Consider the following 14,648-nt stretch of genomic DNA (forward strand, 5'->3'; position numbering starts at 1 on the left):
ACTATGGCCCCTGAATCCTTTTCAGAGTCACTGCTTTCCTGGATATACTTCCCCGTTCTGTAGGTGTGGCCAGCCTGCCTTATTGCTAGGCATAGGACCCTGCATTTGGCTCTGGTCAAACTTGTTTTCTTTGAATGGGGCCAGCTTGCCAAATGAGCCAGATCGCTCTGTATCACTGCCCTCTCCTCATCAGCAATGACCACTCTGCCAGTATTTTGTCACCCACCAGTGATTGTATGTTTTCTCCCAATTCATGGATAAAAATTATTTTAAAAAATTTGTCGTCGAGAGCCTTTTCAGAAGCCCTAATACCCAGGACCTGCTCCCCACAGCACAGTGAGACAAGGCCGTCCAGCCCTGCTGGTACATAGGAGATAAGCACAGAACACAGACACCTTTAGGAGCTGTTTTGTCCATAGGCTCTGAACATCATGTGGGGATGTAGTGTAGACAGGTCCCAACTGTGTCTCAGTTTCCCACTCTATAAAATGGGGAGAACAAACAAAACCTTGATTAGCTCTATTTGATAGTGGGGAAACTGAGACACCCAGCGGTGAAGAGACTCGCTCATGGTCCCAAAGCCAGGAATAGAAAATGGCAGCTCTTCTGATAGCCAGTCCTGGGACCTAGCCCAGGTTATCCTGGCCTCACTGCTCTAACTTTAGTCACAGCCTTCATGTCATGTCCCTTAACCCCACGTAACTGCAGAAGAAAGATTTTCTCTTGGTCAGCTGGCTCTAATGCATGTGGATGTCTTTCCAAAAGATGTGCTCTGGCTCAGGCACACGTCATGGGTTGACTGAAGGAACCACTCGGTGACATTCTAGGGTTTGGGTTATACAGCAGGTCAGACTAGATGGACAGAATGGTCTTGTCTAACAGTAGAATCTATGAATTAGTGCATTTTTTTGCTGCTAGGAAGATAACTGGACATATTTTCTCTCATTCACTTTCAGCTGGAATAATTTAAATCCATTCCAAAGGATTTCCTCTTCCATTGCATCTTCAGCACCTTTCATAGCAAACACTCAGTGTTGGCCCACACATTTCCAGTTTCAGCGTGTCCCAGGGTGAGATGTCCATTAAAGGAATTGGCACGCAACTGTGCCTAGCCCAGCTTATGCAGCTCTCTAGGGTGAAGGGAATAAGTGACAAGGAGCAGCATGAGACTGGGGCCCAGGCTGGCAGGGAGATACAAGGGCAGCCTGTGCTCAGCCAGGAGAGAGACCCCAAGGGGAGCAGGCTTGGCAGGGGCTCGGATAGTCCTTTAAAGGTCTGGGACAAGCCAGAAAGGGGCCAGGTTGAGCACTTCGGACAAGGCCCTAGGAGGGAAAGACAGGAACGTTTAGGTGATGGGGCAGATAGGCTCCCAGGGCCAGACACCCACAGGTGAAGGTGATTGTCGGGGCTTCTGTCCTTCTTCCCCAGGGTAGGTATGATAGTGGAGAAGACTGATGCCGGAAGGGGGAAGTGAGTTAACCCCAAGGTCACCCACTGAGTTTATATCACAAATGCATACTTGGAAGGATCCAAGAGAAGAAACATGGATTTCCCAGTCTCTTCTTTCTAGGAGTCCCCAGGGCCAAGGTAAAACCCCTGCTGCTCCTTCCCATTCTGCTCACCTCCAAGATGCGCTGGAGTTTGTCTGTGCTGGGGGTTGCTGGATCTAGAGCTCGTCATCCATGTTCTCTGGGCAGTCCTTGCCCAGAGCAGCTCTCTGCAGAGGCCCTGGTGCACACCAGGTTAGGGAACAGCCAAGCTGCTAGGGATGAAAGCTGGGCTTCTGGGCAGAATCCAGGACCCAAATCCCAGGCTGTGGAAAGAAAGGACTGCGCACGGAGGCACAACGTAATGTCCCATAGAGGGAAGAGCCTCTCCCCACCATTTCTTAACCTCATGGGCTGTTCTCATGCTCTGCCAACTGCACCTCTCAGTAGCTCCAGTTGTCTGAGGGAGCAGGGACCAGAGGCCATCCTGCTGTTGGGACAGAGGTGGAGGTTGATGTTCAACCTCCATATGGGTGTTGTCCTTTCTCATGCCCACGGTCAATACGCCATGCAAGGGAAGCTCTCTGGACATGTGATTCCAGCTCCAGAGCCAGGGACAGCTTCAGCTTGCTGGAAGGAGACTGTGTCTGAGACCTTACAGTTGTGGGATGAGACAGACACTAAGATAGGCATGGAAGTTTGGGGAAATGGGGGAGAGGCCGGTGTTGGGCAAGGAGGACAACAACAAGGACCCGAGTCTCCTCCCTGTCAATAACCCCCTGCTCAGCCAATCAGGGTAGAGACTGAGGGGCGGGAGGCTGAGGGTTCTCACCAGAGAGCCCAAAGGATGGCCCAGGTCACTGCGGGGGATCACTGGCCGAGCACTATTTCAGCCCCACATTTTTGGGTGGACCTTCCACAATGGGAGCTGCAGAGCACCCCCAGTGACTTCCCCCGACACACCCCTCCTGGTGGCGGGAGGGGAACAGGGGAAAGGACAAAAGAAGTAAGAGAAGAAGAGAAAGGAGGGAGGGATGGAGGAAAAGATAAAACAAAAAGGACAAACCCTAATGTCCCCAGTGATTCTAAGGGACAAAATCCTAGGTGGGGAATAAAATTCTGCCACCTTAAGCTAGCGTTTTCCAGGCCGAGAATTCAGCTGCCACCAAATGGATCAGACTGAACAGGTTCCAAACCTCTCGGAGGCTCTTACCTTCCAAACAGGGACGTCTGTTTTCTAGTAAAATCAGGAAAAGGAAAGGAGAAAACTCAAAAGAGGTTCCTCCTTGCGCTCACGTACGTAAACCCTAATACTCTCTCAGTCCTCAAAGAGGGACCTCGAGAAGGAGACTTGCTGAAGCAAAGCTACAGGGGTCTCCGAGGTTTCCCTGGCCGCGCGCCCCTGTCCTGCCTGGCTGATGTCAGCATCTCTCTGTGAGGTCACCACCTCCCCACTACCTTTCACCAATAGGCTGAGGTCCTGCAAAAGGCCTTTGTGATGTCACTGCCACACCCACCCCTGGGGTGACCACATGTCCCGATTTTATAGGGACAGTCCCGCTATTTGGGGCTTTTTCTTATATAGGCTCCAATTACCGCCCACTCCCTGTCCCGTTTTTCACACTTGCTATCCGGTCAGCCTACCCACCCATCCCCTGCAGTGCTAATGTCCTGCCGCTGGCTAGACACTTTGGAGGTTTGAGCCTCTCCCTGTGGATCACCCCACTCAATGAGTGTTCATTCTAGGAAGCAAGCCGGCTAGACAGCAAAACATCACAGGCTACTCCCAATGCTACATTCAGTTTTTCAGAAATGAGTAGACTTGATGGCCAGAAGAGACCATTAGAGCATCTAATCTGACCCCCTGTATATCACAGGCCTCCTGTATACCATAATCGCTACCGTTTGGCAAACACATTCCAGAAAGGCATCTAGTCTTCATTAAATGACATCAAGAGATGGAGAATCCACCACTTTCCTTGGTAGCTTGTTCCCGTGGTGAATCATCCTCGCCGTTGAATATTTGTGCTTTATTTGTGATATGAATTGGTCTCTTTTCACCTTCCAGCCATTGGGTCTTGTTATGCCTTTCTCTGCTAGATTAACGAGCCTTTTAATCCCCAGTATTTTCTCTCCATTAAGGCATTTCAACACTTCAGTGAAGTCACCTTTCAATCTGTTTTTTATCAGCTAAACAGGTTGAGCTCTTTCAATCGCTCCCTAGAAGGCATTTTTCTCCAACCCTCAGAACATTTGGTGGCTCTTTGCTGCCCCAGCTCCAATTTCTCAACATCTTTTTCAAAGGAGGACACCAAAACTGGAGGCAGGATTCCAACAGCAGTCTCACTGATGCTGTGTCACCTCCCTATCCTCCTCACAGCTCTGCTCATACGTCGAATGATGGCTTCAGCCCTGTTCCCCACAGCATCACACTGGAAGCTCATGTTGAACGGCTTCTCCACTATGGCCCCTGAATCCTTTTCAGAGTCACTGCTTTCCTGGATATACTTCCCCGTTCTGTAGGTGTGGCCAGCCTGCCTTATTGCCAGGCATAGGACCCTGCATTTGGCTCTGGTCAAACTTGTTTTCTTTGAATGGGGCCAGCTTGCCAAATGAGCCAGATCGCTCTGTATCACTGCCCTCTCCTCATCAGCAATGACCACTCTGCCAGTATTTTGTCACCCACCAGTGATTGTATGTTTTCTCCCAATTCATGGATAAAAATTATTTTAAAAAATTTGTCGTCGAGAGCCTTTTCACAAGCCCTAATACCCAGGACCTGCTCCCCACAGCACAGTGAGACAAGGCCGTCCAGCCCTGCTGGTACATAGGAGATAAGCACAGAACACAGACACCTTTAGGAGCTGTTTTGTCCATAGGCTCTGAACATCATGTGGGGATGTAGTGTAGACAGGTCCCAACTGTGTCTCAGTTTCCCACTCTATAAAATGGGGAGAACAAACAAAACCTTGATTAGCTCTATTTGATAGTGGGGAAACTGAGACACCCAGCGGTGAAGAGACTCGCTCATGGTCCCAAAGCCAGGAATAGAAAATGGCAGCTCTTCTGATAGCCAGTCCTGGGACCTAGCCCAGGTTATCCTGGCCTCACTGCTCTAACTTTAGTCACAGCCTTCATGTCATGTCCCTTAACCCCACGTAACTGCAGAAGAAAGATTTTCTCTTGGTCAGCTGGCTCTAATGCATGTGGATGTCTTTCCAAAAGATGTGCTCTGGCTCAGGCACACGTCATGGGTTGACTGAAGGAACCACTCGGTGACATTCTAGGGTTTGGGTTATACAGCAGGTCAGACTAGATGGACAGAATGGTCTTGTCTAACAGTAGAATCTATGAATTAGTGCATTTTTTTGCTGCTAGGAAGATAACTGGACATATTTTCTCTCATTCACTTTCAGCTGGAATAATTTAAATCCATTCCAAAGGATTTCCTCTTCCATTGCATCTTCAGCACCTTTCATAGCAAACACTCAGTGTTGGCCCACACATTTCCAGTTTCAGCGTGTCCCAGGGTGAGATGTCCATTAAAGGAATTGGCACGCAACTGTGCCTAGCCCAGCTTATGCAGCTCTCTAGGGTGAAGGGAATAAGTGACAAGGAGCAGCATGAGACTGGGGCCCAGGCTGGCAGGGAGATACAAGGGCAGCCTGTGCTCAGCCAGGAGAGAGACCCCAAGGGGAGCAGGCTTGGCAGGGGCTCGGATAGTCCTTTAAAGGTCTGGGACAAGCCAGAAAGGGGCCAGGTTGAGCACTTCGGACAAGGCCCTAGGAGGGAAAGACAGGAACGTTTAGGTGATGGGGCAGATAGTCCAGTTGGTTTAGGCTCCCAGGGCCAGACACCCACAGGTGAAGGTGATTGTCGGGGCTTCTGTCCTTCTTCCCCAGGGTAGGTATGATAGTGGAGAAGACTGATGCCGGAAGGGGGAAGTGAGTTAACCCCAAGGTCACCCACTGAGTTTATATCACAAATGCATACTTGGAAGGATCCAAGAGAAGAAACATGGATTTCCCAGTCTCTTCTTTCTAGGAGTCCCCAGGGCCAAGGTAAAACCCCTGCTGCTCCTTCCCATTCTGCTCACCTCCAAGATGCGCTGGAGTTTGTCTGTGCTGGGGGTTGCTGGATCTAGAGCTCGTCATCCATGTTCTCTGGGCAGTCCTTGCCCAGAGCAGCTCTCTGCAGAGGCCCTGGTGCACACCAGGTTAGGGAACAGCCAAGCTGCTAGGGATGAAAGCTGGGCTTCTGGGCAGAATCCAGGACCCAAATCCCAGGCTGTGGAAAGAAAGGACTGCGCACGGAGGCACAACGTAATGTCCCATAGAGGGAAGAGCCTCTCCCCACCATTTCTTAACCTCATGGGCTGTTCTCATGCTCTGCCAACTGCACCTCTCAGTAGCTCCAGTTGTCTGAGGGAGCAGGGACCAGAGGCCATCCTGCTGTTGGGACAGAGGTGGAGGTTGATGTTCAACCTCCATATGGGTGTTGTCCTTTCTCATGCCCACGGTCAATACGCCATGCAAGGGAAGCTCTCTGGACATGTGATTCCAGCTCCAGAGCCAGGGACAGCTTCAGCTTGCTGGAAGGAGACTGTGTCTGAGACCTTACAGTTGTGGGATGAGACAGACACTAAGATAGGCATGGAAGTTTGGGGAAATGGGGGAGAGGCCGGTGTTGGGCAAGGAGGACAACAACAAGGACCCGAGTCTCCTCCCTGTCAATAACCCCCTGCTCAGCCAATCAGGGTAGAGACTGAGGGGCGGGAGGCTGAGGGTTCTCACCAGAGAGCCCAAAGGATGGCCCAGGTCACTGCGGGGGATCACTGGCCGAGCACTATTTCAGCCCCACATTTTTGGGTGGACCTTCCACAATGGGAGCTGCAGAGCACCCCCAGTGACTTCCCCCGACACACCCCTCCTGGTGGCGGGAGGGGAACAGGGGAAAGGACAAAAGAAGTAAGAGAAGAAGAGAAAGGAGGGAGGGATGGAGGAAAAGATAAAACAAAAAGGACAAACCCTAATGTCCCCAGTGATTCTAAGGGACAAAATCCTAGGTGGGGAATAAAATTCTGCCACCTTAAGCTAGCGTTTTCCAGGCCGAGAATTCAGCTGCCACCAAATGGATCAGACTGAACAGGTTCCAAACCTCTCGGAGGCTCTTACCTTCCAAACAGGGACGTCTGTTTTCTAGTAAAATCAGGAAAAGGAAAGGAGAAAACTCAAAAGAGGTTCCTCCTCGCGCTCACGTACGTAAACCCTAATACTCTCTCAGTCCTCAAAGAGGGACCTCGAGAAGGAGACTTGCTGAAGCAAAGCTACAGGGGTCTCCGAGGTTTCCCTGGCCGCGCGCCCCTGTCCTGCCTGGCTGATGTCAGCATCTCTCTGTGAGGTCACCACCTCCCCACTACCTTTCACCAATAGGCTGAGGTCCTGCAAAAGGCCTTTGTGATGTCACTGCCACACCCACCCCTGGGGTGACCACATGTCCCGATTTTATAGGGACAGTCCCGCTATTTGGGGCTTTTTCTTATATAGGCTCCAATTACCGCCCACTCCCTGTCCCGTTTTTCACACTTGCTATCCGGTCAGCCTACCCACCCATCCCCTGCAGTGCTAATGTCCTGCCGCTGGCTAGACACTTTGGAGGTTTGAGCCTCTCCCTGTGGATCACCCCACTCAATGAGTGTTCATTCTAGGAAGCAAGCCGGCTAGACAGCAAAACATCACAGGCTACTCCCAATGCTACATTCAGTTTTTCAGAAATGAGTAGACTTGATGGCCAGAAGAGACCATTAGAGCATCTAATCTGACCCCCTGTATATCACAGGCCTCCTGTATACCATAATCGCTACCGTTTGGCAAACACATTCCAGAAAGGCATCTAGTCTTCATTAAATGACATCAAGAGATGGAGAATCCACCACTTTCCTTGGTAGCTTGTTCCCGTGGTGAATCATCCTCGCCGTTGAATATTTGTGCTTTATTTGTGATATGAATTGGTCTCTTTTCACCTTCCAGCCATTGGGTCTTGTTATGCCTTTCTCTGCTAGATTAACGAGCCTTTTAATCCCCAGTATTTTCTCTCCATTAAGGCATTTCAACACTTCAGTGAAGTCACCTTTCAATCTGTTTTTTATCAGCTAAACAGGTTGAGCTCTTTCAATCGCTCCCTAGAAGGCATTTTTCTCCAACCCTCAGAACATTTGGTGGCTCTTTGCTGCCCCAGCTCCAATTTCTCAACATCTTTTTCAAAGGAGGACACCAAAACTGGAGGCAGGATTCCAACAGCAGTCTCACTGATGCTGTGTCACCTCCCTATCCTCCTCACAGCTCTGCTCATACGTCGAATGATGGCTTCAGCCCTGTTCCCCACAGCATCACACTGGAAGCTCATGTTGAACGGCTTCTCCACTATGGCCCCTGAATCCTTTTCAGAGTCACTGCTTTCCTGGATATACTTCCCCGTTCTGTAGGTGTGGCCAGCCTGCCTTATTGCCAGGCATAGGACCCTGCATTTGGCTCTGGTCAAACTTGTTTTCTTTGAATGGGGCCAGCTTGCCAAATGAGCCAGATCGCTCTGTATCACTGCCCTCTCCTCATCAGCAATGACCACTCTGCCAGTATTTTGTCACCCACCAGTGATTGTATGTTTTCTCCCAATTCATGGATAAAAATTATTTTAAAAAATTTGTCGTCGAGAGCCTTTTCACAAGCCCTAATACCCAGGACCTGCTCCCCACAGCACAGTGAGACAAGGCCGTCCAGCCCTGCTGGTACATAGGAGATAAGCACAGAACACAGACACCTTTAGGAGCTGTTTTGTCCATAGGCTCTGAACATCATGTGGGGATGTAGTGTAGACAGGTCCCAACTGTGTCTCAGTTTCCCACTCTATAAAATGGGGAGAACAAACAAAACCTTGATTAGCTCTATTTGATAGTGGGGAAACTGAGACACCCAGCGGTGAAGAGACTCGCTCATGGTCCCAAAGCCAGGAATAGAAAATGGCAGCTCTTCTGATAGCCAGTCCTGGGACCTAGCCCAGGTTATCCTGGCCTCACTGCTCTAACTTTAGTCACAGCCTTCATGTCATGTCCCTTAACCCCACGTAACTGCAGAAGAAAGATTTTCTCTTGGTCAGCTGGCTCTAATGCATGTGGATGTCTTTCCAAAAGATGTGCTCTGGCTCAGGCACACGTCATGGGTTGACTGAAGGAACCACTCGGTGACATTCTAGGGTTTGGGTTATACAGCAGGTCAGACTAGATGGACAGAATGGTCTTGTCTAACAGTAGAATCTATCAATTAGTGCATTTTTTTGCTGCTAGGAAGATAACTGGACATATTTTCTCTCATTCACTTTCAGCTGGAATAATTTAAATCCATTCCAAAGGATTTCCTCTTCCATTGCATCTTCAGCACCTTTCATAGCAAACACTCAGTGTTGGCCCACACATTTCCAGTTTCAGCGTGTCCCAGGGTGAGATGTCCATTAAAGGAATTGGCACGCAACTGTGCCTAGCCCAGCTTATGCAGCTCTCTAGGGTGAAGGGAATAAGTGACAAGGAGCAGCATGAGACTGGGGCCCAGGCTGGCAGGGAGATACAAGGGCAGCCTGTGCTCAGCCAGGAGAGAGACCCCAAGGGGAGCAGGCTTGGCAGGGGCTCGGATAGTCCTTTAAAGGTCTGGGACAAGCCAGAAAGGGGCCAGGTTGAGCACTTCGGACAAGGCCCTAGGAGGGAAAGACAGGAACGTTTAGGTGATGGGGCAGATAGTCCAGTTGGTTTAGGCTCCCAGGGCCAGACACCCACAGGTGAAGGTGATTGTCGGGGCTTCTGTCCTTCTTCCCCAGGGTAGGTATGATAGTGGAGAAGACTGATGCCGGAAGGGGGAAGTGAGTTAACCCCAAGGTCACCCACTGAGTTTATATCACAAATGCATACTTGGAAGGATCCAAGAGAAGAAACATGGATTTCCCAGTCTCTTCTTTCTAGGAGTCCCCAGGGCCAAGGTAAAACCCCTGCTGCTCCTTCCCATTCTGCTCACCTCCAAGATGCGCTGGAGTTTGTCTGTGCTGGGGGTTGCTGGATCTAGAGCTCGTCATCCATGTTCTCTGGGCAGTCCTTGCCCAGAGCAGCTCTCTGCAGAGGCCCTGGTGCACACCAGGTTAGGGAACAGCCAAGCTGCTAGGGATGAAAGCTGGGCTTCTGGGCAGAATCCAGGACCCAAATCCCAGGCTGTGGAAAGAAAGGACTGCGCACGGAGGCACAACGTAATGTCCCATAGAGGGAAGAGCCTCTCCCCACCATTTCTTAACCTCATGGGCTGTTCTCATGCTCTGCCAACTGCACCTCTCAGTAGCTCCAGTTGTCTGAGGGAGCAGGGACCAGAGGCCATCCTGCTGTTGGGACAGAGGTGGAGGTTGATGTTCAACCTCCATATGGGTGTTGTCCTTTCTCATGCCCACGGTCAATACGCCATGCAAGGGAAGCTCTCTGGACATGTGATTCCAGCTCCAGAGCCAGGGACAGCTTCAGCTTGCTGGAAGGAGACTGTGTCTGAGACCTTACAGTTGTGGGATGAGACAGACACTAAGATAGGCATGGAAGTTTGGGGAAATGGGGGAGAGGCCGGTGTTGGGCAAGGAGGACAACAACAAGGACCCGAGTCTCCTCCCTGTCAATAACCCCCTGCTCAGCCAATCAGGGTAGAGACTGAGGGGCGGGAGGCTGAGGGTTCTCACCAGAGAGCCCAAAGGATGGCCCAGGTCACTGCGGGGGATCACTGGCCGAGCACTATTTCAGCCCCACATTTTTGGGTGGACCTTCCACAATGGGAGCTGCAGAGCACCCCCAGTGACTTCCCCCGACACACCCCTCCTGGTGGCGGGAGGGGAACAGGGGAAAGGACAAAAGAAGTAAGAGAAGAAGAGAAAGGAGGGAGGGATGGAGGAAAAGATAAAACAAAAAGGACAAACCCTAATGTCCCCAGTGATTCTAAGGGACAAAATCCTAGGTGGGGAATAAAATTCTGCCACCTTAAGCTAGCGTTTTCCAGGCCGAGAATTCAGCTGCCACCAAATGGATCAGACTGAACAGGTTCCAAACCTCTCGGAGGCTCTTACCTTCCAAACAGGGACGTCTGTTTTCTAGTAAAATCAGGAAAAGGAAAGGAGAAAACTCAAAAGAGGTTCCTCCTCGCGCTCACGTACGTAAACCCTAATACTCTCTCAGTCCTCAAAGAGGGACCTCGAGAAGGAGACTTGCTGAAGCAAAGCTACAGGGGTCTCCGAGGTTTCCCTGGCCGCGCGCCCCTGTCCTGCCTGGCTGATGTCAGCATCTCTCTGTGAGGTCACCACCTCCCCACTACCTTTCACCAATAGGCTGAGGTCCTGCAAAAGGCCTTTGTGATGTCACTGCCACACCCACCCCTGGGGTGACCACATGTCCCGATTTTATAGGGACAGTCCCGCTATTTGGGGCTTTTTCTTATATAGGCTCCAATTACCGCCCACTCCCTGTCCCGTTTTTCACACTTGCTATCCGGTCAGCCTACCCACCCATCCCCTGCAGTGCTAATGTCCTGCCGCTGGCTAGACACTTTGGAGGTTTGAGCCTCTCCCTGTGGATCACCCCACTCAATGAGTGTTCATTCTAGGAAGCAAGCCGGCTAGACAGCAAAACATCACAGGCTACTCCCAATGCTACATTCAGTTTTTCAGAAATGAGTAGACTTGATGGCCAGAAGAGACCATTAGAGCATCTAATCTGACCCCCTGTATATCACAGGCCTCCTGTATACCATAATCGCTACCGTTTGGCAAACACATTCCAGAAAGGCATCTAGTCTTCATTAAATGACATCAAGAGATGGAGAATCCACCACTTTCCTTGGTAGCTTGTTCCCGTGGTGAATCATCCTCGCCGTTGAATATTTGTGCTTTATTTGTGATATGAATTGGTCTCTTTTCACCTTCCAGCCATTGGGTCTTGTTATGCCTTTCTCTGCTAGATTAACGAGCCTTTTAATCCCCAGTATTTTCTCTCCATTAAGGCATTTCAACACTTCAGTGAAGTCACCTTTCAATCTGTTTTTTATCAGCTAAACAGGTTGAGCTCTTTCAATCGCTCCCTAGAAGGCATTTTTCTCCAACCCTCAGAACATTTGGTGGCTCTTTGCTGCCCCAGCTCCAATTTCTCAACATCTTTTTCAAAGGAGGACACCAAAACTGGAGGCAGGATTCCAACAGCAGTCTCACTGATGCTGTGTCACCTCCCTATCCTCCTCACAGCTCTGCTCATACGTCGAATGATGGCTTCAGCCCTGTTCCCCACAGCATCACACTGGAAGCTCATGTTGAACGGCTTCTCCACTATGGCCCCTGAATCCTTTTCAGAGTCACTGCTTTCCTGGATATACTTCCCCGTTCTGTAGGTGTGGCCAGCCTGCCTTATTGCTAGGCATAGGACCCTGCATTTGGCTCTGGTCAAACTTGTTTTCTTTGAATGGGGCCAGCTTGCCAAATGAGCCAGATCGCTCTGTATCACTGCCCTCTCCTCATCAGCAATGACCACTCTGCCAGTATTTTGTCACCCACCAGTGATTGTATGTTTTCTCCCAATTCATGGATAAAAATTATTTTAAAAAATTTGTCGTCGAGAGCCTTTTCACAAGCCCTAATACCCAGGACCTGCTCCCCACAGCACAGTGAGACAAGGCCGTCCAGCCCTGCTGGTACATAGGAGATAAGCACAGAACACAGACACCTTTAGGAGCTGTTTTGTCCATAGGCTCTGAACATCATGTGGGGATGTAGTGTAGACAGGTCCCAACTGTGTCTCAGTTTCCCACTCTATAAAATGGGGAGAACAAACAAAACCTTGATTAGCTCTATTTGATAGTGGGGAAACTGAGACACCCAGCGGTGAAGAGACTCGCTCATGGTCCCAAAGCCAGGAATAGAAAATGGCAGCTCTTCTGATAGCCAGTCCTGGGACCTAGCTCAGGTTATCCTGGCCTCACTGCTCTAACTTTAGTCACAGCCTTCATGTCATGTCCCTTAACCCCACGTAACTGCAGAAGAAAGATTTTCTCTTGGTCAGCTGGCTCTAATGCATGTGGATGTCTTTCCAAAAGATGTGCTCTGGCTCAGGCACACGTCATGGGTTGACTGAAGGAACCACTCGGTGACATTCTAGGGTTTGGGTTATACAGCAGGTCAGACTAGATGGACAGAATGGTCTTGTCTAACAGTAGAATCTATGAATTAGTGCATTTTTTTGCTGCTAGGAAGATAACTGGACATATTTTCTCTCATTCACTTTCAGCTGGAATAATTTAAATCCATTCCAAAGGATTTCCTCTTCCATTGCATCTTCAGCACCTTTCATAGCAAACACTCAGTGTTGGCCCACACATTTCCAGTTTCAGCGTGTCCCAGGGTGAGATGTCCATTAAAGGAATTGGCACGCAACTGTGCCTAGCCCAGCTTATGCAGCTCTCTAGGGTGAAGGGAATAAGTGACAAGGAGCAGCATGAGACTGGGGCCCAGGCTGGCAGGGAGATACAAGGGCAGCCTGTGCTCAGCCAGGAGAGAGACCCCAAGGGGAGCAGGCTTGGCAGGGGCTCGGATAGTCCTTTAAAGGTCTGGGACAAGCCAGAAAGGGGCCAGGTTGAGCACTTCGGACAAGGCCCTAGGAGGGAAAGACAGGAACGTTTAGGTGATGGGGCAGATAGTCCAGTTGGTTTAGGCTCCCAGGGCCAGACACCCACAGGTGAAGGTGATTGTCGGGGCTTCTGTCCTTCTTCCCCAGGGTAGGTATGATAGTGGAGAAGACTGATGCCGGAAGGGGGAAGTGAGTTAACCCCAAGGTCACCCACTGAGTTTATATCACAAATGCATACTTGGAAGGATCCAAGAGAAGAAACATGGATTTCCCAGTCTCTTCTTTCTAGGAGTCCCCAGGGCCAAGGTAAAACCCCTGCTGCTCCTTCCCATTCTGCTCACCTCCAAGATGCGCTGGAGTTTGTCTGTGCTGGGGGTTGCTGGATCTAGAGCTCGTCATCCATGTTCTCTGGGCAGTCCTTGCCCAGAGCAGCTCTCTGCAGAGGCCCTGGTGCACACCAGGTTAGGGAACAGCCAAGCTGCTAGGGATGAAAGCTGGGCTTCTGGGCAGAATCCAGGACCCAAATCCCAGGCTGTGGAAAGAAAGGACTGCGCACGGAGGCACAACGTAATGTCCCATAGAGGGAAGAGCCTCTCCCCACCATTTCTTAACCTCATGGGCTGTTCTCATGCTCTGCCAACTGCACCTCTCAGTAGCTCCAGTTGTCTGAGGGAGCAGGGACCAGAGGCCATCCTGCTGTTGGGACAGAGGTGGAGGTTGATGTTCAACCTCCATATGGGTGTTGTCCTTTCTCATGCCCACGGTCAATACGCCATGCAAGGGAAGCTCTCTGGACATGTGATTCCAGCTCCAGAGCCAGGGACAGCTTCAGCTTGCTGGAAGGAGACTGTGTCTGAGACCTTACAGTTGTGGGATGAGACAGACACTAAGATAGGCATGGAAGTTTGGGGAAATGGGGGAGAGGCCGGTGTTGGGCAAGGAGGACAACAACAAGGACCCGAGTCTCCTCCCTGTCAATAACCCCCTGCTCAGCCAATCAGGGTAGAGACTGAGGGGCGGGAGGCTGAGGGTTCTCACCAGAGAGCCCAAAGGATGGCCCAGGTCACTGCGGGGGATCACTGGCCGAGCACTATTTCAGCCCCACATTTTTGGGTGGACCTTCCACAATGGGAGCTGCAGAGCACCCCCAGTGACTTCCCCCGACACACCCCTCCTGGTGGCGGGAGGGGAACAGGGGAAAGGACAAAAGAAGTAAGAGAAGAAGAGAAAGGAGGGAGGGATGGAGGAAAAGATAAAACAAAAAGGACAAACCCTAATGTCCCCAGTGATTCTAAGGGACAAAATCCTAGGTGGGGAATAAAATTCTGCCACCTTAAGCTAGCGTTTTCCAGGCCGAGAATTCAGCTGCCACCAAATGGATCAGACTGAACAGGTTCCAAACCTCTCGGAGGCTCTTACCTTCCAAACAGGGACGTCTGTTTTCTAGTAAAATCAGGAAAAGGAAAGGAGAAAACTCAAAAGAG

This window comes from Lepidochelys olivacea, assembly GCF_965140295.1.
Source record: "Lepidochelys olivacea isolate rLepOli2 genome assembly, chromosome: 2".
NCBI classification, from domain to species: domain Eukaryota; kingdom Metazoa; phylum Chordata; order Testudines; family Cheloniidae; genus Lepidochelys; species Lepidochelys olivacea.